Genomic DNA, 25,467 nt, shown 5'->3' on the forward strand with positions numbered 1-25,467 from the left:
TTTTGTATTATTTAGTTCTGAGTCAGTGATAAACTTCAGCATTTTATTTGATCAAGTGTTTGCAGAATAGTTGCTGGATTTTTGTAAGCAATGATTCATTTTTTGTTTTAATTGAACAAAATGAAGCTTCACTTTTAGAAATAGCTTGGAAGAAATTAGTGTTGTGTTTGAAAGAATGAAGAACTTATATGGTAACTATCTTTCATATCACCTGAAATTCCAAGTCTATATTCAGTCAACCATTTAAGATATTGAGGTCACAAGGAGCCATTTGACAAAATGAAATGCCAAATATAAAGAGATCTATCTTATTTCAAGTGGAGCAACAGAAGAATGAGAATAAGGAAGGCAAAATAAGATATATTGGCTGAAAAGATTCCCAAATTACTGAAAGATATTAACTTCATGTTTAAAAAATTAGGCTTTTAAACAAGAAATGAATACCAAAATAAATAAGTAAATAAAACAAAAGGAAAAAACCTCACTTAGACACATTGTGGCCAAGCTACTGAAAACCAAAGTAAAAGAGCATACCTGTAGGGGACCAGCTATACAAATTATATTGACGTATCAAAAATAAGAGACTTGAAGAATATTTGAAAGACATCTTTAAAATAATTAATAAAATCTGTGTATTAGTCTACTTGGGCTGCTGTAACAGATTACCATAAATTGGACGGCTAAAGCAACAGAGATTTATTTCTCTTAGTTCTAGAAGCTGGGAATTTCAAGATCAAGGTGAAGGCTCATTCAGTTCCTGGTGAGACCTTTCTCCCTAGCTTGTAGAAAGCTGCCTTCTTGGTATGTGCTCACACACCCTTTCCTAGGTGCATGTAAGCAGAGTGATCTCCCTTCCTCTTATTCAGGCCACTAATATCATAAGAGAGCCCCACTTTCATGACCTAATCTCAACTTTATTATCTCCCGAAGGCAATGGCACTCCACTCCAGTACTCTTGCCTGGAGAATTCCAGGCAAGAAGGAAAATTCCATCAGATCTTAAAGCTCATGGGTGCAGGAGCCTGGAAGGCTGTAGTCCATGGGGTCGCTGAGGGTCGGACACGACTGAGCAACTTCACTTTCACTTTTCACTTTCCTGCATTGGAGAAGGAAATGGCAACCCACTCCAGTGTTCTTGCCTGGAGAATCCCAGGGCCGGGGGAGCCTGGTGTGCTGCCGTCTATGGGGTCGCACAGAGTTGGACACGACTGAAGTGACTTAGCAGCAGCAAAGGCCACATGTCCAAATACTATCACATTGGGGGTAAAAGCTTCAACTTATGAACTTTGAGAGACATAGCATTCAGTCCATTGTTCCCTGTGCTTCACAAAATTCATGTCCTTCTCACATGGAAATACATTCATTCTACCCCAAGAGCACCCAAAATCTTAACTCACTGGGAGCAGTAACTCTAAAGTCTGAAATCAAAGTTTTATCTGAATATCATCCAGATCAGACATGGTGAAACTTGAGATCCAGTTCATCCTAAGGCAAAGTCCCTCTCCAGCACTGAACCTTTAAAACTAGGTAAGTTATGTCTTTCTAAAATAGAATGATGGGAGGGCATAGGATAGACATTCCTATTTCAAAATGGAGAAACAGATAAAAAGGAAAGGGCAATGGGTCCCAAACAGCTACAAAACCTAGCAAGGAAAATTCCATCAGATCTTAAAGCTCAAGAATAGTCCCCTTTATAGTGTCTTCAATAGCTGGTCTAGAGAAAGCTAAGTATCTACATGCAAAAGACTTCATCAGAATCAGCCTTAATGTCCATGTTTCTAGTATTTACATAAAAAATCTTCCAGTTTCTACCCATTACCCAGTTGCAAAGCTGCTTATATATTTAGGTATTCATTACAGTAGCACTCCATTTCTCAACAACAAAATCTGTATTAGTCACTCAGGCTGCTATAGCAAAATATTGTAGATGGTATATAAGCATCAAATTTATTACTCATAGTTCTGGAAGCTGGGAACCCCAAGATCAAGGTGCTGGCTGATTTGGCTCCCAATTTGCAGACAGCTGACCTCTCACTATGTCCTAACATGCCTTCCCCTCACTGTACAAATACAAAAATCTCTCTACCCACTAATCCCACTGTGAAGGCCCCACCACTACCTAATCGAACTCTAATGACCTCCCAAAGGCCACATGTTCAAATACCATCTCATTGGGACTTAGGGCTTTAACATATGAATTAGCTGAGGAGCAAACATTCAGTCCATAAAAAGCTGAGTTCTGTACCCTATAAACATATCCTTTAAAAATTAAGATAAAAAATGTTTGAGACAGAATTAAAAACTGAAAGGGCTTGTTTCCAATACATATTGGTAAAGAATCTGCCTTCTAATGAGGATTTGATCCCTGGGTTGGGAAGATGCCCTGGAGTGGAGAATGACAACCCACTCCAGCATTCTTGCTGGGAAAATCTCATGGACAGAGCATGGCAGGCTACAGTCCATGGAGTCATGAAGAGTCACACACGACTTAATATCTAAACAAGAATCAGATGCCACTGAGCATCTACATATAACCTATGAGAAGTGCTAAAATGATGTTTCTGAATATAAAGTGAAATATCATATAAAAGTCAGTATTAGCAGGGAGCAATTAAGAACACCAAAAAGAGGTAAATATCTGGGTTAATATAATTGACACCTTTGTCTTTATTTTCCATACCACATAGTTTAAATTTTTAAAAGCCTATTAATTGTATAAAGTGACAAAATTGCAATATATTTTAGATTTCAGAGCATATGTATAAGTAAAATATATGCCAACAAGAGTACAAAGAAAGAATTTACAGTGTTGTAAGGCTTTCACATTGTCAGTGAAGTAGTGTATTATTTGAATATAGACTGTAATGCTTTAAAGATATATAGTAATATTTAAAGCAATCTTTTAGAAATGGCTGTAGTTAAAGTCAATAGAAGGGAATTAATAGACCATCAAATCTTCAATTTACCCAAAAGAATGCATAAAACTAAGAATAAAGAACACGTAAACCATAAGAGAGAAATTTAAAAAAAAAAGAAAGAAAGAAACAATGAGATGGTTGGTGTAAAAAGTAACAATATCAGTAATTATTTAAATGTAAGTGACTCAGACTCCAATTAAAAGACAGATTATAATATTGACAAATGTAAGGTCCAACTCATTTTAAATATAAATGGTGAAATTAAACAGATAGAAAAATTAGAAGCATGGAAGTGTGAAGTAAAGAAAGTCAATTTATCTAAGTTAATAACAGACAATAAACTTCAGAATAAATGGTGTTTTCAGATATAAACAGTGATTTCCATAATAATAAAAGGACAGATTCATCAAGAAAATGGCATACAAACCACAACCTGAGTTGTGAAATACACTATGACCTTATTGTTAAAAGCAATAGTAAAATATTCTTTTTACTCTTTGTGACCCCATGGACTGTAGCCTACTAGGCTCCTCTGTCCATGGGATTTTCCAGGCAAGAATACTGGAGTGGGTTGCCGTTTCTTTCTCCAATAGTAAAATACACCCATTCATAATTATAGATAGATATTTTAACACTCCTCTCTCAATACTTGACAGAAAAATTAAATAAAAATTTAGCAGTGATGCAGAAGATTTGGACGGTGGTAACAATGGAAGTGCGATAATTGATACCTTTGAAACACTATACTGAACAACTATACGATATTCATTCTTCTTAAGAACACATACACCATTCACTAAAGTATACTATATACTGAGCCATAAAAAATTCTTTCTACAAATATCAGAGAATCAAAATAAAAATGCACTGTTTTAGTTTAAGCACAAAGGAATTCAATAAGAAATCAACAAAAAGATATATGGAAAATTCTCAAATATTTTTAAGTTAAATAGCTTGCTTCTATATAACCCCATGAGTCAAAGAAAAAAAAAATCACAGAAGAAATATAATATTTAAATTGAATGGTCACAAAAATACTACATATCTAAATATGTGGGTTACAGCTAAGCAGTGCTTAGATGGAAATTAGTAGCTTTAAAACCTATATTAGGAACTAAGAAAAGTGTAAATGAATATTTTTCCAGCTTAAAAACTTAGAAAAAGGAAAGAGAAAATTAAACTCAAAGTAAATAGAATTGAAAAAATAGTTAAAAATAAGAGCAGAAATTAAATAGAAATAAGAAGTAAGATAAAATTAACAAAGTAGTATTGACTATCTGTGGAGATGGAAATGGCAATCCACTCCAGGATTCTTGCCTAGAGAATCCTGTGGACAGAGGAGCCTGGTGGGCTGCTGTCCATGGGGTTGCACAGAGTCAGACACGACTGAAGCAACTTAGCATGCATGCATGCATTGACTATCTGAAAAGATTAATAAAACTGATAAATCTCTTGCAAGACTGACCAAAAAAAGAGTGGGGGGGATTAACATTAGGAGTGAAATAAGGATTATCATTACAGAGCATAAAATGTTAAAAGGATAATTATAAACAGCTCTGTAACAATAAATTTTAAAACTTGGATGAAATGGAAAAATCCCCTGGAAAGACAACTTACCATTTGTGACACAATAAATAAGTACAAAATATATAAATTCTAATTGTAAAATGAAATGTGATATATCTATACATTGAAATACTAGTAAATAAAAGTAATGAAACTACATGTTTCCATTGATATAAAATCTTGGGATAGGGTGGCAGGTTAATTTAAAGAGTCATGAAGGAACATTTAAGGCGACAACAATGTCACTAGTGAACTCATTACACTAAAATCATTGAATTGTACATTTAAAATAGTTGTTAGTTTGTACTGTGAATTATACCTCAATACATGTATTTTTTTTTTAATACAAAATTTACGGTAGGGCAATAGAGATAGGATGATATTTCTCCAAAGGGAGGAATTAACTGAAAAGGGACTCAAGAGATCTCAATGCAGAATAAATGTTTTATATCTTGTTTGAGCTAGTGCTTACCTAGTTATCTTCAATTACACAAAATTCATTAGACTGAGCATTTAAGATCCATGCATTTCATTTCATTTAAATTATTTCTCAGTAGAAGCCTAACCTAAAAAATAGCAATTTCAGGAAATCTCTTACTTTTTCGTGTTAGTTTTCAGAACCAGAACTGAAGATCATAGCACAAAAAGTTTTATAATCATCAGTATGTCTTAAAGTACACTGGACTGTAAATATATATTAGAACTCTTTATATTGTGATTCCTCATATCCTTACCTTCTACTTCACCAGTAAGTCATGTCCTTCTCTTGTTTTTATGTAGGGAATTGATTTAAAAATTATTCCCTCCTTTATCTTTGTCCATTTATCAATAGGTTCTTAATATGTATGGATCATTTATTTGTTTTTTAATTTTTATTAACAAGGTTAATCAACTATGCTCCAATATTAATATAAAATAAAACTTAGTTTTGAGTGTACAGCACAGTAATTCAGTTATACATACATGTGTATCTACTCTTTTTCAAATTCTTTTTCCATTTAGGCAATTACACAATATTAAGCAGTGTTCCCTATGCTATACAGTAGGTCCTTGTTGGTTATCTATTTTAAATATAGCAGTGTATACAATGGCGCCCCACTCCAGTACTCTTGCCTGGAAAATCCCATGGGCGGAGGAGCCTGGGAGGCTGCAGTCCATGGGGTCGCTAAGAGTCGAACACGACTGAGCGACTTCACTTTCACTTTTCACTTTCATGCACTGGAGAAGGAAATGACAACCCACTCCAGTGTTCTTGCTTGGAGAATCCCAGGGACGGGGGAGCCTGGTGGGCTGCCGTCTATGGGGTCGCACAGGGTCGGACATGACTGAAGCGACTTAATAGTAGTAGTAGTAGTAATAGTAATAGTGTATACATGTCAATCATTGCTTGTTGATATCTATAAGAATTAGAAGCTGGGACATCATATCTTACACTCGCTTTTAAAGTGAAAAAAAAAAAAAGATCTACACCCTTATGGAGGCAATTCATTAAATTAAAAAAGTAATAAAATGATATTACTTTAGATAAAAAATATAATGTGCCCTAGTACAGTGACACAGCAGAGTAAGTCATCTCACAGGGTGAAAGGAAGACAGGAGGAAAATATACTAGAACTCTATTATCTTGAAGAGTTAATACTAGTTTGGTCTCCATACAAATATTTTAATTAAGAGATTTTGGAGATGAAAGTCCAGCTGCAAGTCTTCCCCTAACTGAGTTCTCTCTCTTGTTTAATTATCTGTATTCAATGAAATAGTTCTCAAGATTTTGAAGAGAGCACATCATATTACCAACACTGTCCTATATATCAATGACTCATTTGTCCAGAGTAGATATTTTAGAAGAAAGTGAGTGGTTAATTCAGTGAATTTTATGAGGAGTTTTTCCCCTAGGAATCCTTACTGGAAGGTTACTCCAGTAAATTATTTAGTAAAGCACTGAAAGAACAAAGAAATGGCTGTGATCTCCTCTCAAAACATTGGATGCTCCGCAGTTTATGGGAGGGCTAATAGGCAAATTGTTTTCTGTACCTCAGAAAACACAGTATACCATCTGACATCCTTATGTGTGACTGCAAGTGTATGCAGTTGCTTGCGGCAAGAATAATAGCAATCCACTGTGTTAACACTAGTATGTACGTGACAATATTTTGGGTCAGTATTATAAAGTAAGCATTTTAGGGCTTCCCTTGTGGCTCAGCTGGTAAAGAATCTGCCTGCAATGAAGAAGACCTGGGTTTGATCCCTGGGTTGGGGAGATCCCCTGGAGAAGGGAAAGGCTACCCACTCCAGTATTCTGGCCTAGAGAATTCCATGGACTATAGTCCATGGGGTAGCAAAGAGTCGGACATGACTGAGTGACTTTCACTTTCATTTTTACTTCCATAAAGCTGCCTATGTCTCTCAAAGACAATCACATAATGTAACTGTCACTTACTATTGCCAAATATATGGAGAAGATAAATTGAGGCAAATGCAACAGTCAAGATTACTATCTAAACTTTTAGTTGAAATCTTGGAAACATCTTGAGTAAAAGATGAGTCTAGGTAAAGGAAAAATCTAAAATATTAAACTTACAGAACTAGACTTAAACAATGAATTTATTCATTGGAGAATCACAAAATCATCTTATGACCTCTTATTAGACATTTGCAACTATATTTATATGGCAATAAGGAAAAGACAAATAGTATACTTAGACATAAAAGTTTTTATTGTGCCCTCTTGAAATATATTACGTCTTATATGTGCATGATGGAAATTCTATAGTTAAGATCTCCTCATCCATCCAGAAAGATCAATCAGAGTTTATATCTCTGAGGCTATTTCAAGGCCGACTCTGAGATTCTTTTCTGGGTCAGAAACCCTGAAAAAGCCTGTGTGCATGCTAAGTCACTTCAGTCATGTCCAGCTCTTTGCGACCTCATGGACTGTAGCCCACCGGGTTCCTCTGTCCACGGGATTCTCCAGGCAAGAATTCTGGAGTGAATTGCCATGCCAGCCTCTAGGGGAATTTCCCAATCCAGGGATTGGCAGGCAGGTTCCTTACCACTAGCACCACCTGAGAAGCCCTCTAGAAAGGCCTACTAAGTTCAAAATATACTCAGCACATATTTATTTAAAAGCAAATAAAAGGAGTGTAACTGAATTATTCTTTTAAGGTAATATAGCACCAAACACATAATAGGTATTCAGTGAATGTTCATAGAGTTAGTGATGAATTAAAACTTTAAACTATTAAATTTTAAGAATTGTATTAAAGATAAGAAATTTAAAGTTGCTTTAATAAGGATTTGATTTAAAAGAATCAAATCCTTATTAAAAGTAGAGGGAAAATTCCCCCATTATGGTAAGACTGAAAAATATTCAGCCTTGTAAATTCAACTGTATTTCAGTTTGATCATGTGAAAATTCAATTTGTTACAGCTTCATTTTCCTGTAAAAGAGGTTAAACTACTTTTCACTTTTTTTCCAGTCCCTAATTTAGAGACAATCCTAGGAACTTTTTGCTCAGTTAGCCCAGAAAAGGATGAAATATTAAGTACTGTGGAAATACCATACTCAAAACCAATGCATCTGTTACAGTAGAATAACTTCCTATTAAATGTTCAAATGGTGCTGTAATTTGGGGTTGACTGAGAAGGGGTGGCTACTGTGACAAACAGCAAGATGAAGATACATATATACCAACTCCATGCTTGAGGCCAGCTTAATTTACAGAATGACAGATAAGTCATTTGTCGGCTACAGCTCAGAACGCTTATTGTATTCATTGCACATAGTGCGCCCAAAGCTTAGGGGTTGCAGAATAAAGTATTGTGGAGTGCCAGCTGCAAAAGTAATCAGCAAAATCCCTTTACTCCCAAAGGAATGAAAACTGAATTGTGCTATTTGGAAGACTATACCTTTTCTAGATCTCTGCTGAAGAATCTCATATATTTACTGTTTTGACTATAAGTAATGCAGATTTAAAGCCAAAATGTCTATCAGCATTGAATGATGATCATGATAAAGCACCTCCAATTCTTTTTGTTTGTTTTAATGGGCTATGACATCGTGTAGTGTGTGTGTGCATGTATGCTCCGCTGCTTCAGTCACATCTGACTTTTTGCAACCCCATGCACTACAGCCAACCAGTCTCCTCTGTACATTGGGATTCTCCAGGCATGAAAACTGGAGTGGGTTGCCATGCCCACCCCCAAGGGCTGTTTCTGACCCAGGATCTTCCTGACCCATATTTTAACCATCATTGTCTCTCACGGAATCCTGCATTGCAGGCAGATTCTTTGCCTCTGAGCCACCAGGGAAGCCCCATGGCATTGTGTTAATACAAATGAGTAATTTTCCACTGTTTCTATTTTTAAATTGAATTTATTTATTTTTAGCTACTTAATTTAAAAAATTAAAATTTAGGAGATTACATTTTATAGAAATAGGCAAAGGGCAGGACATTTATTCAGTGTTGAGAAGTAAAGGCAGCTATAGGTCAGTGAGTAATCTAAAAGCAGATTCTTGCTATAATGGGCTGCCCAGTTGTCAGGGACTTACACAGACTCAGATCGACTCATCAGTCAACCATACTGACCATGTAAACACATAAAATCCATTAAAAATTTTTGTGCTTCATTTATAAAATGATTATAAATAATTAACATTTATTAAATCCATCTACCCATTTTATAATACTCCATTTACATCATTGTATAATAGCCTCACAAATTTAAGGTAGAAGTGATCTATTTATTATTTTTTGCATGTTTGTATGATCTCTAGTTTTTAAAAAATTAATCATACTCATGTATAGCTGATTAACAAGGTTGTCTTAGTTTCATGTGTACAGCAAAGTAATTCAGTATGAAACACAGTTCTAACCCTGCAGGAATTTGTAATATTATATACACACAAGACTAATACATTAGTGAAAAAAGTAGTGAAAACACTTATAAAGATGTAACTAAATTCTAATATAGGGCTCCAGTAAAAGTTACATAATATACAGACCTGTTCTTTGGCAATCAAATGGGATCACTATGGTTATTTTAAGTAAAATCAATTGATTGGAAGACATATGTATTATTAGAAAGCTGAGAAAAAAGTGGTTTTCAAAACAGAGAGCAAGACAGCCCTAATAGTCTAGGTGGGGGAAATTAATGGCCATACTCTACAGCATTGCTTAAATAAGTCAGTCAGCTCTAACCATCTGTCTTTGGGTCACTCCACTGAATAATTAAAATCCTGGAAGAGAGAGTCTGGCTGGTCTAGTTTGTGTGCATGCTCACTCCTTAGATAAAGCAGGCCAGGCATTAAGAATCCCACTATGATGTCGAGCAATGGAGGAAAATTAAGGTACTAGTACAGGGGAAATGAATAATTAGCAAGGAAAATAAAAATGACCACTTTAAGGAGAAAATTACCATGGGTTCCCTGGTGGCTCAGACAGTAAAGAATCTGGCTGCAGTGCAAGAGACCTGGCTTCAGTCCCTGGGTTGGGAAGATCCACTGGAGGAGGGCAAGGCTACCCACTCCAGTATTCTTGCCTGGAGAATCCGCATGGGCAGAAGAGTCTGGTGGGCTATAGTCCATGGGATTCCAAAGAGGCGTACATTACTGAGTGACTAAGCACAGCACAAAAGATTTCAATGAAGGCTTCAGGAAAGATGTAGATCTTGAAAGACAGGATTTGAATAGTTGAATGCAAAAACTTTTGCACAAGGGAAAGACTTTGCATAAAAACTAGCACCATACCAAGATTTTGTACAATACAGATAGAGTTTTAAATTTCTGCTTTAAGGAATTTGGCAGATGTTTGGTTTTACTTTATTTTGTTTTAAAAATGATTGGAAAAAAAAAGATTGGCAATCCACTGGGAATGATGTTTAAACAGAGTTCTCACTGCATACATGGAAAGGAGCTAAAACATTTTAAAATCCTTTATATCTTTGTGATTTATCATTATGAGTTGATTAATGGAGATATTTGATTCCTTAGCAGACTCCTAAGAAGCATATAGTCTCATGAGGCACTATACAAGAAAAAAGAAAGATTAAATTCCTGGGAAATCAAGGAATTTGTTAAAATAAATATACTTGATTTTCCTACATTGTCTATACTTTATGTCAATTAACTTTACCCTCATTTTATCATTATTTTGACTTGGCATATTAGTCAAATAAATTCCCACTAAATGTAAGATGATCTAGCTGTCATGATATTTTAGAAGTGAATTGGATTGATAAACTATAGCCTTAAAGCAATTATAAAATTTGCTATTTTAAAACATAATTTTAACATTTCACATTGTTGCATTACAATATAGAATAACAGATGTTCATGACTATTGATGAAAAAGTCAAAAGTGTATACTTAATTATGTTTTTTTAATATATTCTAGAAAGATGGAAATATTGCCAGTTAAACTAAGATGGCAAAATGAGGATTTTAACTGCAGATCTTTTAATTAATAACTTCTCCCCTTCTACCAAGAGTCTTCCAATACATGTGAATTACGAGTTTATTCAATCTCTTGTTGGAACTGTGAGGTAATATGTACTTCCTAACTGTCTTTACCATGATGATTCCTTCCCTACTGTAGCCCAAACTTCAGAATAATCTTCCTGGAAAACTATGTGCTTACCTGTTGCCTAGAAAATAACTCCCAACATCTTAGCAAGAAGAGAAAAGAAAGGACACTCAGAATATTTTATCATTCCACGAACACACCATGACCTTTGATAATTTCTGTCCTTTTGGCATGCATTTTTTATGCTTTAAATCTTCTCCATTTAGCAGAATCAGGAATCCAGTAGGTTTAGTTCAGTGAATGGACATCCAGAAAAACAATTGTGATGAGTGTTTTATTATAATAATGTCAATCACTTATCTCTCTGTCTTTCTCTCTCTCTCTTTTTTTTTTTTTTTGACTGCACCGGGTCTTAGTTGTGGCATATGGGACCTTTAGCTGCAGCATGTGTTACTCTTGGTTGTAGCATGTGGGATCTAGTTCCCCAGCCAGGGATCAAACTAGAGTCTTAGCCACTGGACCATGATCACTCATCTTTATTGAGTGCTTTCTGTTTGCCAGGAAGCAATTGTAAATACTTTCTATGTAACACCTCAACTATGGCTCACAAGAAGCTATTGTGTAGATACAAATATTAGTCCCATTTTACAGATGATGGAAGTAAGAGGTGAGCTAAGATCCAAATGGTCATACTACAACTACTTAGCAAGCCAGGATTCAAAATTCAGAGATTCTGCAAGTGCTCTGAAGCGATACCACCTATGATTAAATCCAGGCTTCTGACTCATACCAGCTGTTTGACTTTAAGTGATATATTATACTTAACCTCTCTGAGCCACAGATTCGTCATCTATAACATGCAGTAACAGTAACATATACCCAGTTGGTATAGATTAAATGAGTTAATATGTATATATTAATAGTACTTAGCACAGTGCTTACTAAATATAGGTTAGTTTTTATTACCTATTATAATTTGAAAAGCACATTTACAAAAATGAGCAAGTGATTAAATATCTTGGTGAAGCATAAAACTGTCATTAATATGTTAATCTATCCATTCATATGCATACATGCATTTAAGTACTCAGTACAAACCAGAAACTGTGTTTTTCATTGATAATATAGCAATAAAGAAAATAGACATTGACTCTGCTTTCATGAAGCTTCTTCTCTCAATCTTTCATGGTTGTTAACAAGAATTAAGCAAGATACATTCTCAATGTGCCCTAGGAAGCATCACTAATAACAGAACTAGTGGAGGTGATGGAATTCAGTTGAGCTATTTCAAATCCTAAAAGATGATGCTGTAAAAGTGCTGCACTCAATATGCCAGCAAATTTGGAAAACTCAGCAGTGGCTACAAGACTGGAAAAGGTCAGTTTTCATCCCAATCCCAAAGAAAGACAATGCCAAAGAATGTTCAAACTGCCTCACAGTTGCACTCATTTCACACACTAGCCAAGTAAGGCTCAAAATTCTCCAAGCCAGGCCTCAGCAGTACGTGAACTATGAACTTCCAGATGTTCAAGCTGGATTTAGAAAAAGCAAAGAAGCCAGAGATCAAATTGCCAACATCCATTGGATCATAGAAAAAGCAAAAGAGTTCCAGAAAAATATCTGCTGCTAAGTCACTTCAGTCGTGTCCAACTCTGTGCGACCCCATAGATGGCAGCCCACCAGGCTCTGCCATCCCTGGGATTCTCTGGGCAAGAACACTGGAGTGGGTTGCCATTTCCTTCTCCAGTGCATGAAAGTGAAAAGTGAAAGTGAAGTCACTCAGTCGTGTCCGACTCTTTGCAACCCCATGGACTATAGCCTACCAAGCTCCCCCATCCATGGGATTTTCCAGGCAATCTACTTCTGCTTTATTGACTATGCCAAAGCCTTTGACTGTGTGGACCACAACAAACTCTGGAGAATTCTGAAAGAGATGGGAATACCAGACCGCCTGACCTGCCTCCTGAGAAATCTGTATGCAGGTCAAGAAGCAACATTCAGAACTGGAAGTGGGACAACAGATTGGTTCCAAATAGGGAAAGGAAACATCAAAGCTGTATATTGTCTCCCTGCTTATTTAACTTATATGCAGAGTATATCATGCGAAATGCCAGGCTGGATGAAGCACAAGCTGGAATCAAGATTGCTGGGAGAAATATCAATAACCTCAGATATGCAGATGACAGCACCCTTATGGCAGAAAGTGAAGAGGAACTAAAAAGCCTCTTGATGAAAGTGAAAGAGGATAGTGAAAAAGTTGACTTAAAGCTCAACATTCAGAAAACTAAGATCATGGTGTCTGGTCCCATCACTTCATGGGAAATAGATGGGGAAACAGTGGAAGACTTTATTTTTCTAGGCTCCAAAATCACTGCAGATGGTGATTGCAGCCATGAAATTAAAAGACGCTTGCTCCTTGGAAGGAAAGTTATGACCAACCTAGACAGCATATTAAAAAGCAGAGACATTATTTTGCCAACAAAGGTCCATCTAGTGAAGATTACGGTTTTTCCTATAGTCATGTATGGACGTGAGAGTTGGACTACAAAGAAAGCTGAGCACCGAAGAACTGAAGGTTTTGAATTGTGGTGTTGGAGAAGACTTGAGAGTCCCTTGAACAGCAAGGAGATCCAACCAGTCCATCCTAAAGGAGACCAGTCCTGGGTGTTCTTTGGAAGGAATGGTGTTGAACCTGAAACTCCAATAGTTTGGTCACCTGATGTGAAGCACTGACTCATTTGAAAAGACCCTGATGCTGGAAAAGATTGAAAGCAGGAGGAGAAAGGGACCACAGAGGATGTGATGGTCAGATGGCATCACCAATGCGATGGACATTAGTTTGATTAAACTCCGGGAGTTAGCAATGGACAGGGAGGCCTGGCGTGCTGCAGTCCATGGAGTTGCAAAGAGTCAGAAATGACTGAGCAACTCAACTGAACTGAACTGATCTCTAGCTAGACAGCATGTTAAAAAGCATAGACATTACTTGATCAACAAAGGTCCATTTAGTCAAAGCTATGGTTTTTCCAGTAGTTATGTTTGGATGTGAAAGTTGGACTGTAAAGAAAGCTAAGTGCCAAAGATCTGATTCTTTTGTATTGTGGTGTTAGAGAAGACTCTTGAGAGTCCCTTGGACTGCAAGAAGATCCAACCAGTCCATCCTCAAGGAAATGAGTCCTGAATATTCATTAGAAGGACTGATGCTGAAGCTCCAATACTTTGGCCACCCGATGCGAAGAACTGATTCACTGGAAAAGACCCTGATGCTGGAAAAGATTGAAGGCAGGAAGAGAAGGGGACAACAGAGGATGAAATGGTTGGATGGCATCACCGACACGATGGACATCAGTTTGAGTAAGCTCCGGGAGTTGGTGATGGACAGGGAAGCCTGGCTTGCTGCAGTCCATGGGGTCACAAAGAGTCAAACACTACTGAGTGACTGAACTGAATTGATCATTCTCAACTTCATCCAAAGATTAGGCCTACAAGGGAGGGAACAGCAAATCTTGTCTTGTTATGAAGCTTTGTGGTTGAAGTGACTCATCTGAGAAAGGAAAACCCAATTTAAATCCAAGGCTTAAAGCAGATCTTTTAAGCCAGTAAGAGACCCTCCACCAAAGGGCAAAATATACATCATGGGGCAGAAATCACAGCAAACAGAGGCAAGACCACAAAACACTCTATTGATTAAGTCTGGGGTTAAGTTAAAAAAAGGTCTGATTGCAAAGCTATAGTCAGACCACAAAATTTCCTCTATCAGCAGTGTCACTTTGATGATATATCTGAGAGCAATGAGGCTTAGAAGCCTGAATTCTAGCACTTATGTTATGAGGCTGCTTTTAATTCTTGCCCATAGCATGCTTTCTTTTAGAAACGTCTTTTCCCTGAGGCCTTGGTCAGGGGAATGAGGTATGCCCTACTCTAGAGTATCTGCTACCCAAGGAATGTTAATGGAGTTGCACAATATGAGCCATAACCTTCAGGTCTCTGCACTCTGGAGAATCCATTTTCAACTTGGATTCTAAGCTGGAAGTGATTCTTTACATTAAAACAGGTTTCAAAAAACCTCTCTCATAACCACAATATGCCAGGAAAATATCTCCAGCAAAGATTCTACATACAAGATGTTCATTTGGGGGATAGGCAGAGAAAACAGCAGTATGAAACAGCCATTCTTGCATTTAGTAAAGCAAACACTAAGTTTTGTGAACAGTTGCAAGAATTCTAAGACTAGAGAACATGACAGGGAAGCAGGCAAGGGATAAGAGCCTCGAATGGAAATTATTAATCCTCAAACCCTGTTGGTACAGAAATCCAGTCCAAAGCAGAATGATTCCATTAGCCACACTACTTAAGTTATCATCAGCAGAGAAAAACCAGCGATGACAATCACAAGGTCCTGTAGATGCTCACATATCGTAGACTACATATAATTTCCAATATAGAGTGTCATTTCCAACAAATCCTTTAATCCTCTTCAAAAGGATGCAAGTATAAAACCCCTAGAACCAGGGAAATGGTACTTCTCTATTAAAATCAGGATTTTGATGGTTCGAGAGGGCAAAAAGAAAGATCACTTACATAATTCTTCCAAAGTGAGTCATATTTCTCTCTGGATATATTGAGAAATCTAATGGTGTATTCAGTTCAGTGCCATCCAATAGCTGCTGTGTTTGTACTATGGACAGCTCACCGTGCATGTTTGTTTACATAAGAAATATGAAGATAAATAAGATTAAGTTCCTCTGTCCAAGTCCTTGCTATCATGTACGAAATTAAGGAGAGACCCCCAAAAACTACAAGACTGAATCATTGGCATAGCTTTCTTCAGATGTAATGTTATGCCTATATATTCAGATTACTTGTAAATGGAGGTAGGTATTATTTTTACGTACGGGAAAATTAGTCACCAAAAAAATTAGAATGGTGACATATTTCATACCCTTAAAGAGCTGATTATATGAATTTTTGATAATATTATCACCTATTTTACAAATATATATTTCCTTAAGAAACTTGGAAAGCCTATCTTCCTTTTTCACATTTGTTCTGTCTCCATCTATATTAATGACTAAATAGGCTAGGAGAAGTGGAATGAAAATAAAATGGAAAAAGAAAGTCCCTCTGAATGAAGATATAGGAAACACATCATGAAAATTTTAGATTTATATGTTTATTTAACAGATAAGTAATTTTTATACTAGTTAGAGCTGTAGTGAAAGTGAAAAGTACCCCCACATGCACAGAAGCTCGGAAGTTGGAAAAAAGATCATCTTTGCTAAGCAAGGAGTGATTTTGAAACAAGCTGGGACCTGGAAACCTTTCTGCAGTGCTGAGATGCTTGCTTCTGGATGAAAGTCTGCTCCAGCAACAAAATACAAAGGAACTATATGGGACTAAAAATAACTGTATGCATTAGCAATTGGGGTCAATTCTGGACAAAGGATACAAAAAGGCCAAAAAAAAAAAAAAACAACTTCCACTTCTGAAGTTGGGAGCAGAAACAGGGTGTTACAAACAAACGCAGGGTATCGTGCATTTTCCCTGCACTCAACATCACCTAAGTGAGCAAAACACCTAAGTCACACCTCTGGTCTGACCCCTGGATACATCCGCACCCTTACCCCACATATAGAACCAGCTCACCATCCCTTTGGAGAGTGAGCAGGGGAAGCTGTGACTTGGTTTTGCTCCCTTCTACAGCCACAGGAGTTCCAGTAAAGCTTTAATAGATTTCTTGTCTAGCCTCTAGTCAATTTCTATTGATTGGTGAAGGCCAATATATTGTCACCCTGCTTATTTAACTTATATGCAGAGTACATCATGAGAAACACTGGGCTGGAAGAAGCACAAGCTGGAATCAAGATTGCTGGGAGAAATATCAATAACCTCAGATATGCAGATGACACCACCCTTATGGCAGAAAGTGAAGAGGAACTAAAAAGCCTCTTGATGAAAGTGAAAGAGGAGACTGAAAAAGTTGGCTTAAAGCTCAACATTCAGAAAACTAAGATCATGGTGTCTGGTCCCATCACTTCATGGGAAATAGATGGGGAAATAGTGGAAACAGTGTCAGACTTTATTTTTGGGGGCTCCAAAATCACTGCAGATGGTGATTGCAGCCATGAAATTAAAAGACACTTACTCCTTGGAAGGAAAGTTAAGACCAACCTAGACAGCATACTCAAAAGCAGAGACATTACTTTGCCAACAAAGATCCGTCTAGTCAAGGCTATGGTTTTTCCAGTGGTCATGTATGGATGTGAGATTTGGACTGTGAAGAAAGCTGAGCACTGAAGAATTGATGCTTTTGAACTGTGGTGTTGGAGAAGACTCTTGTGAGTCCCTTGGACTGCAAGGAGATCCAACCAGTCCATTCTGAAGGAAATCAGCCCTGGGATTTCTTTGGAAGGAATGATGCTAGAGCTGAAACTCCAGTACTTTGGCTACCTCATGAGAAGAGTTGACTCACTGGAAAAGACTCTGATGCTGGGAGGGATTGGGGGCAGGAGGAGAAGGGGACGACAGAGGATGAGATGGCTTGATGGCATCACTGACTCGATGGACACGAGTTTGAGTGAACTCCGGGAGATGGTGATGGACAAGGAGGGCTGCGATTCATGGGGTCGCAAAGAGTTGGACACGACTGAGCAACAGAATTGAACTGAACTGAACTGAAGAGCCCTGGTGGGTATCAATATCATCAGACTGGATTGATAAAGAAATGTGAGGAAATGTAAAAGTTATACAGGACTCCTTCTAGGGTCCCTACATTCAAACTAAGGACTGCAAGGGCAGTTGAGGCAGCTGCCCCATGGAAACCCAAAATGCCTGCTCAGTTGAACAGGAACACGGATTGTTAAGAATGCGTTGAAGTGAAAACAAGTCCCTATTTCTTCTAAATATGGCTTTCTGGTTTTTTTTTTTTTTTTTTTTGGTTTGTTTGTTTCCCCCCCCATTTTAGTCTATTAGGCCACCTGTGAACACACGAAAGGGTTCTCCAGATCATTTTCTAATTTAGCCTGAATGAAGAATCTCACACTGGCAAGTGATTTGTGTTCTCAATTTAAACCAGTGTACGCTGAATGAAAACTGGATTTTTAATATTGGCCATGTTTAAATAACTTAAGATTGTTGTAATAAAAACAGGGGATGTTTATTTCATTCTAGGCTGATCACCTTTCTGACAGGTTCAGGAGGTACAGCAAGTGTCTCTATAGCTGAGACAGAACTTTGGAAACAGAACTAAGAGATGAAGATTCAGCTCTGAGAATGCCTCTTGCATGTTATTTGTGTTTGTGTCCTTAAGGTGCAAAGGTGTTTTCTGACACAGCAATATGGAGTTAGACATGAATAAGCTGGCATAGTAGAAAGATGAGGGATCAGAAAACAGCATCCCGATCTCTAAGATGAACTTCCTGTAAGAACTTAAGAAATCTTATTATCTGAGTTTTCTATTTCTCCATACATAAAAAATATATGCACAAGGCAGGTTTTCATGATTTGCATCATTAATGACACGACATGCTCACAGCCTCAGTAGTGTCCAAGTCTTTCGCAACCCCATGGATTGTAGCCCACCAGGCTCCTCCGGCAAGAATACTGGAGTGGGTTGCCATTTCCTCCTGCAGGAGATCTTCATTAATTCTTCAAGGTACATCTTTTTATTTCTGTTTTAAGGATGGGAAAACCAAGGTTCAAAAATTTACTGTTAGTTGGCAACTCAAGTTTCTGCTTTAAATCTTTACTTCATTATAATTTTAACACATCAAAAAACCAATAGAAGTTTTTTTTTATGGTAACAAAATAGATTTTAAAATATTATTATTATAGAGAAATTATAAAAGATATTTGTAAAAATCAGATGTACAATATCAATATAGGAAGCAAACAGAAACCAAGGTATTCCGATTAAGATGAATGATTAGGAAGACAATTTTGGAGAATTGAAATAAAATTTGCACAGAAATGTCAGGATTATTTTATATCTTTTAGTCTCCGATCATATATGGTGGCCTAGAAGAAATGTATTGGACCACACAAAATAATGTCTTGTCTACACATGTGTTTAATGTAGACACTCAAATTAACATTGTATTTCAATGTCAGAATTTCAGTAGTGTAATGACAATAGCTATATATAAGAGCGGTCAAAATACTTTCATTTTTATTACTTCTAAGAAAAAATAGCAGAGGTATCAGTTTATTGAAAGTGAATCAGTAATATAAATGATTATGAATCAAATCTTTTAATTCAAATGAAAATATGTTAATATATCATTGTAAGCATTTCATATACTGATTCCAGCTTCACAGTTCCTGTAACAGTGATGAGATAGCTTCTGGCTTCATCTGATTATATCATTAAACACCATTTCATAACTGTATAACTTCCTGCCCAGTTTAGAGGAAATTAGAAAAGAATGAGAAATAATAACTTAAATGCTTCTTTGAGATTCTAGGACAGGAACTGTGTGAATTATAGCAAACAGTTCAGCATACATTTCAGTCCTAAATTTATACTTCTGGTACCACTTCAATGATCCATAATGGTTACAAATCAGAGAGAATGTCAGAGACATCTTGAAATGACCTCTTCCAAGAAAAGCAGGTAATTTATTCAGAGATTTTTTTCTGCTGCTGCTCAAAAAGTCTATTGAGACTTTTATGGTTTTCTCTATTCAGTGCGGTGTTTTCCTGGTTAGTTAATCATTAATACCTACTTGGTTCTAGCTTGTTGATTAATTAAGATTAAAAAAAATGAAAACCATTTTTTTTTTAACTCTAAGGGTTTTATTTTTCACAAGATCTAAATGTTCTTCAAGTTGCAGTATTATTCTTATTGTATCATCTGATTATCTAACCCAACAGGCTCAAATACCTAGCTGTATACAGTGACTCAGAAACTGAAGAAAACATGTGTACCTTTGGACATGACCCTCTATTCATTTCAACCAACTGACAGTAATTGCAACTCCACTGGAAATGTCTTCACCCTAGAGGTGTGAAATGTGAGCACCTACCTCCCAGTAATTGATCTCCATTGATTCCAAATACTGTCATCATTCATTCACTGCATATTTATTGAGCACTTTATGTTTCAGGTACTGTTTTAGCCCCATGGAATATATCAGGGTATAAAGACAGAAAGCTTCTCTACCCTCATTTGAGTGTCGGGGAGAGTTAACATAACTAAGTAAATGTAGACTAGGATAGGTGTACTGAGTGAGGTTTGGAGGAGGATATATTAGTAAATACCACAGTCAATGTTGTTTTAGGGGATATTAGATGGAAATCTTGAAAGAGGTCCCAGAATTAACTGTCAGTATTACTCCAACAAACCAAGGATCCTGTTTATCTGTGTGAAATCAAGAAAATCATTGTCAGCCAAGGAAGATCTATTCAAAATAAATAATTACATGAAATAATGGAATATAACTCCCATTACATTTGAAATGCAAATTATACTGAAATCTTGCCAAGAGTTCCCTTCCAAGAAAGAGAGACTGGGTCACAGTTCTTTTGTTTTGTCTTTAAACAATGTCATCAGATTGATTTCATAAAGTTATAATCTATCATATACTGAAAATGAACATTTTAGAAGAGAGGAAGGAATTTACTAACATATTCCAAAAAGAAATTAAGCTACAGCTGACACAGCAGCCCAACACAGTGAAAGATATCGCATTGAAGACTGATAGAAAAAAGGAGGTTTGAGTTAATGCCAAATAACTCCAGTATATCCGTGTACATTTGATTTTGTGGAACTAACATAATCTCACACATTCTGGAAACTGCGTGGCTCAGATACATTCTTTGTTGTCTTATAACAACAATTTGTGTTTATTGAAATCTTGAAATGTACCACACATTTTTCACATATAGGAGTATTGTATGTTACTTCAATTATTCCTCCTAACATGTCTACCAAGTGGGAAGTTAAGAAACAGAGGCATAAGTGATGTAAGTGGTAGAGCTTGTTTTGAGTGCATACTGACTACTCCGGCTTCCCTGGTGGCTCAGGCAGTAAAGAATCTACCTGCAACGGAGGAGACCCAGGCTCAATCCTTTGGTCAGGAAGACCCCCTGGAGAAAGGAATGGCTACCCACTCTAGTATTCTCGCCTGGAGAACTCCATGACGGAGGAGCCTGGGGAGAGGGGGAGGGGCCTACAGTGCCTGGAATCACAAAGAGCCGGACATGACTGGGCGACTAACAGTTTCATTTTCATACCGACTCCTGATTTCTTAACCGCAGTGTGACCTTAACTCCTATAAGAAGTTTACAAACACTACTCCAGTGTGGATGAATACAAGGCAATTCATTGGCATTTGGCAAAAAAAAGTACTAAGACACTGATTGATAGTCATCTAAAAGAAAGAAAGTTCAGTCAGTCAGTTCAGTCGCTCAGTCGTGTCCGACTCTTTGTGACCCCATGAATCGCAGCACGCCAGGCCTCCCTGTCCATCACCAACTCCCGGAGTTCACCCAGACTCACGTCCAAAGAAAGAAAGATTTGACCTAAAGTATGATTTTGTAGAGATGAACCCTGATGCCCCACTAGGCTGAATCTCAGACAGCGTCCTATCTTAGACCATATGCACAGCATCCTTGGAGGAGAAAGGGAGTGAGTGATACAGTGAACAGCTTTGACAGTAGCAACCTCCCTGCTACTTCAGTTCCAGTCTTTTGTTACATATTGTTTATGAAGTCACATAAAGGCATTTACAGACATGTATGCCCTGGTTTGACTATATTAACCCTCCCAGAGGAAGCGAGTAGTTTGAACACTCTTCCTAGGAATAGACTGCCTTTTAAACATAATACCAGGAACTCAAGCACAAATGAATAGCAAGAAGATGGCACAGCCAACAGTACTCTCACTTTCTGGATACATGCTTTGTCTGTCAAGTCACATTACAGGTTTCAAGCCAGGATCTCTAATCAGATCTGACTTGTTCAGTCACATTTCTTTCAGTTAAGACATTATAATTTTTGTTTGCACCAGAAAAAGGTATTATGCTGTTAACAAATAGAATAAAACATTGAAAATAATGTTCATTTCCTCATTTCTATTTTGCATATTTTATAAAGTACATAAATAATTACAGGAGTATAAGTATTTGATTTATAGATATAAATATTCATGTATTAAGGACATTGGAGAAGGAAATGGCAACCCACTCCAGTATTCTTGCCTGGAGAATCCCAGGGATGGGGGAGCCTGGTGGGCTGTCGTCTCTGGGGTCGCACAGAGTCGGACACTACTGAAGCGACTTAGCAGCAGCAGCAGCAGCAAGGACATAATCTCAAAATATTTACTGACAGTTGTGAGGCCACAGATCTAGATCAAAACAATTATCATTACAAACGGAATGAATTTTTATTATAAGATTAACATTAATTTACATCTGTATTAACATGCAAATTAGTAGACATTAAGTGTCCATACTTACCAACTTTCGAATAATGTCCTTAAATGTCTGAATGAATCTTACTGTTTCAAGGTTACTTTTAACCCTGAGTTTTTTCTGTCCTTTTATAAGTGATTAAATTTGGGACATATGCATGCATTTCTCAAGTAAGTAATATGTTTAATTCATCTTCAGATCATTTTAACTCAAAATACTTAACACTCCATTGGTGTCACCATCCACACCAGTTATTTCCTTTACCTTCAATATCATTCTGTGAGTGGGCTTCCCCTGTCTTCTCAGACACTCAGGCTCAAAGATTTCTCTATTTCCTCTCTATTTCTTAGCATAGAAGACAACCGACAGGTCCTATGTTTTCTTCCTCTGGAAGGCACTCCATTCGTCTCTTCCTTTGCATTTGTGGCTAACACCACACTAAAGCTCTTAAAATATTACTTTAATAACCTCTGTTTTGCTGGTTTCCCCTGTCATGCCCAAATCCCATCTAACAGCCAGGATTGATCTGTCCACACTTGCCAGTTTATTCTAACTTTAAAGATTACAGTTTTTTGAAGAGGGCTTATTTCCAACCCTCTTCAAAAAACCATCCTGAAGTCAAATTTTCCCATCTGGCTCACAAAACTCTCTGCCTCAACTGCCTTATCCTGCACCCTTTGGCCTGCTCATTCTGTATTTTGCCTGTTGTCCTGGTTTAAGACAATACTGTCAAGCCTCTTTTTGAATATTCATAGCACTTTGCTGATAAAATTCTTATGACATTTTTCCTTCTTTTTATAATTACTCAGGTACATCTTTTCCTTCACACTGATTATCCTTGAGGATAATCACACAATTAAAAAAAAAAGAAAAGAATCTTACCAACTTCTAGCACTTTTACATGCTGATACTCAAAATTAATATTTGATGAGCAAAAGTAGTATAAAATAATGCAATATTTTCCTAGTTATTTAGAATGGACTTTAACATATTTCATTACTGTATAGGCCCTAATTACTGTTTACATTTGTCTGTGGGATTGATTTTGAATAACATCCTCTTCGGCCGAACCCACCTGCCAATTTAGGAGACACAGGTTCCATCCCTGGGTAAGGAAGATCCCTGGAAAAGGGAATGGCAACCCACTCCACTGTTCTTGCCTGCGAGATCTCATAGACAGAGGAGCCTGGTAGGCTATAGTCCATAGGGTCAGAAAGAGTGAGACACAACTGAAGGGACTTAGCAATAACACAGGCCCTAATATTCTCTATTTTTCATTGATCAGTGTATTTGACAGAATATTAGCTAACAGAAAGCCACTATGCATGTGGAAGCTACTTAGGGATATGTACAAAGAGGTAAAGGAAATTTGGCAGTATGTCATTTTATGGAAAAGTAAAGTATATGCTGGGTCAGGAAGATCCCCTGAAGGAGGGCATGGCAACCCACTCCAGTATTCCTTCCTGGAGAATCCCGTGGACAGAAGAGCATGAATGGCCACAGTCCATGGTGTTGCAAAGGGTCAGATATGATTGATCAACTGAATAACAACAAAAGTATATTCTCACAGCCAGATATTCAAACTGTGTTATGCCATTTAATTCACATATCTCTAAAATCTGAGAAGGGGAGAAGAAAGATACAATTTACAAAAAATATGATAATGAATAATTCACCTTTGCATGCTCTCTCTCACCTTTCTTAGATTTTTTTTTCCTTTTTTGTACACTAGGTCAGATATGACAGTTTCTTCAAAGATCTGCTTTAAACTCACTTAATGAAATCTCTTCTGATTAACATTATACTGCATGATTTTTTAATTTGGATTCACTGAGTACTTACATCTAGATGCTTCTACTGCAGTAACAAAACATTTTGGCAAACCCAATAACATTCTTTACATGCTGCCTTTTTCCAGCTTTATTTCATTTTGTTTGTTCAATAGAAGATTGCTTCTCTTGGATATAGTGACAATTACTTTTATTTATTTTGGTTCCTGCTAAAACCAAGGAACTGTTTCAAGTACATACTAAGTACTACATTTGTACAAGTTTCTTTGACTGGGAATAAGAATATAATTTTTAACAGGTAAGATACTATATATAAAAAAGGTCAGTACATTCTTTTGGGGCTTACACAAATGTATCTGAACAATTCAGCATCAATCTCTGAACCAAATAGCAAAGTTAAATATGGCTTTCAAAAATGAAACAGATAAAGGATCACAAAGGATTGCTTTGTTGTTGTTCTGTCACGAAATCATGTCTGACTCTTTGTGATCCCATAGATGGCAGCACACAAGGCTTCTCTGCCCTTCACTATCTCTCAGAGTTTGCTCAACTTCATGCCCATTGAGTCAGTGATACCATCCAACCATCTCATCCTGTGTCGTCCCTTTCTCCTTCTGCCTTCAATCTTTCCCAGCATTAGGGTCTTTTTCCAATAAATCGGTTCTTTGCATCAGGTGGCCAAAGTATTGGAGCTTCAGCTTCAGTATCAGTCCTTCCAATGAATATTCAAGGTTAATTTCCTTTAGGATTGACTGATTTGATCTCCTTGCCAATAAACAGTGTCCCTGTCAAGATATGGAATGTAGTTGACCATGTATGAATCATAAAAAGAAAAAAAAAAAACAAGAATTACTAATCTACTTTTACCTACTGAATTGAAGTAGTACAACAAAAATCAGAGGAGCAGTGTCCTTATGGAAGTTCACTTTAAGAACGAGGATTTTCACTTTAAATAACTAGAGAACTCCTAAGCAGATGATATCCTTGATGAGTGCACAGCTTTCCAGAATTCACATACAACTTGTATAGGTGATTGCCTCCATCACTTGGTTCTGAAAACAGGAGCTGGAATGTAAATTAAAAGATTATTTTAAAATTTTTCCTCTGTTAAGAAAGACGTAAAGTACCCATAAATTATCCAACAAAAAACAGATCTAAAAGTCAGCAGAATAGGTATCCCCTGGAAGACATCATCATAACAACTTGGAATTAATGCTGGGACAGAGCTACTTTCAATTGTCTTATCCTTCCCCTGCTCCCAC

The 25,467-nt window shown here is 37.0% G+C and overlaps 1 protein-coding gene across 2 annotated transcripts in view; it reads left to right on the plus strand.

The window, feature by feature from the left end:
- Positions 1-25,467, plus strand: part of LOC120861699 (bifunctional heparan sulfate N-deacetylase/N-sulfotransferase 4) — a 279,524-nt gene that overhangs the window by 75,779 nt on the left and 178,278 nt on the right. The gene's annotated exons all lie outside the window — the stretch shown is intronic.

Source organism: Oryx dammah, unplaced genomic scaffold, assembly GCF_014754425.2.
Source record: "Oryx dammah isolate SB20612 unplaced genomic scaffold, SCBI_Odam_1.1 HiC_scaffold_3, whole genome shotgun sequence".
In the NCBI taxonomy this organism is placed as follows: Eukaryota; Metazoa; Chordata; class Mammalia; order Artiodactyla; family Bovidae; genus Oryx; species Oryx dammah.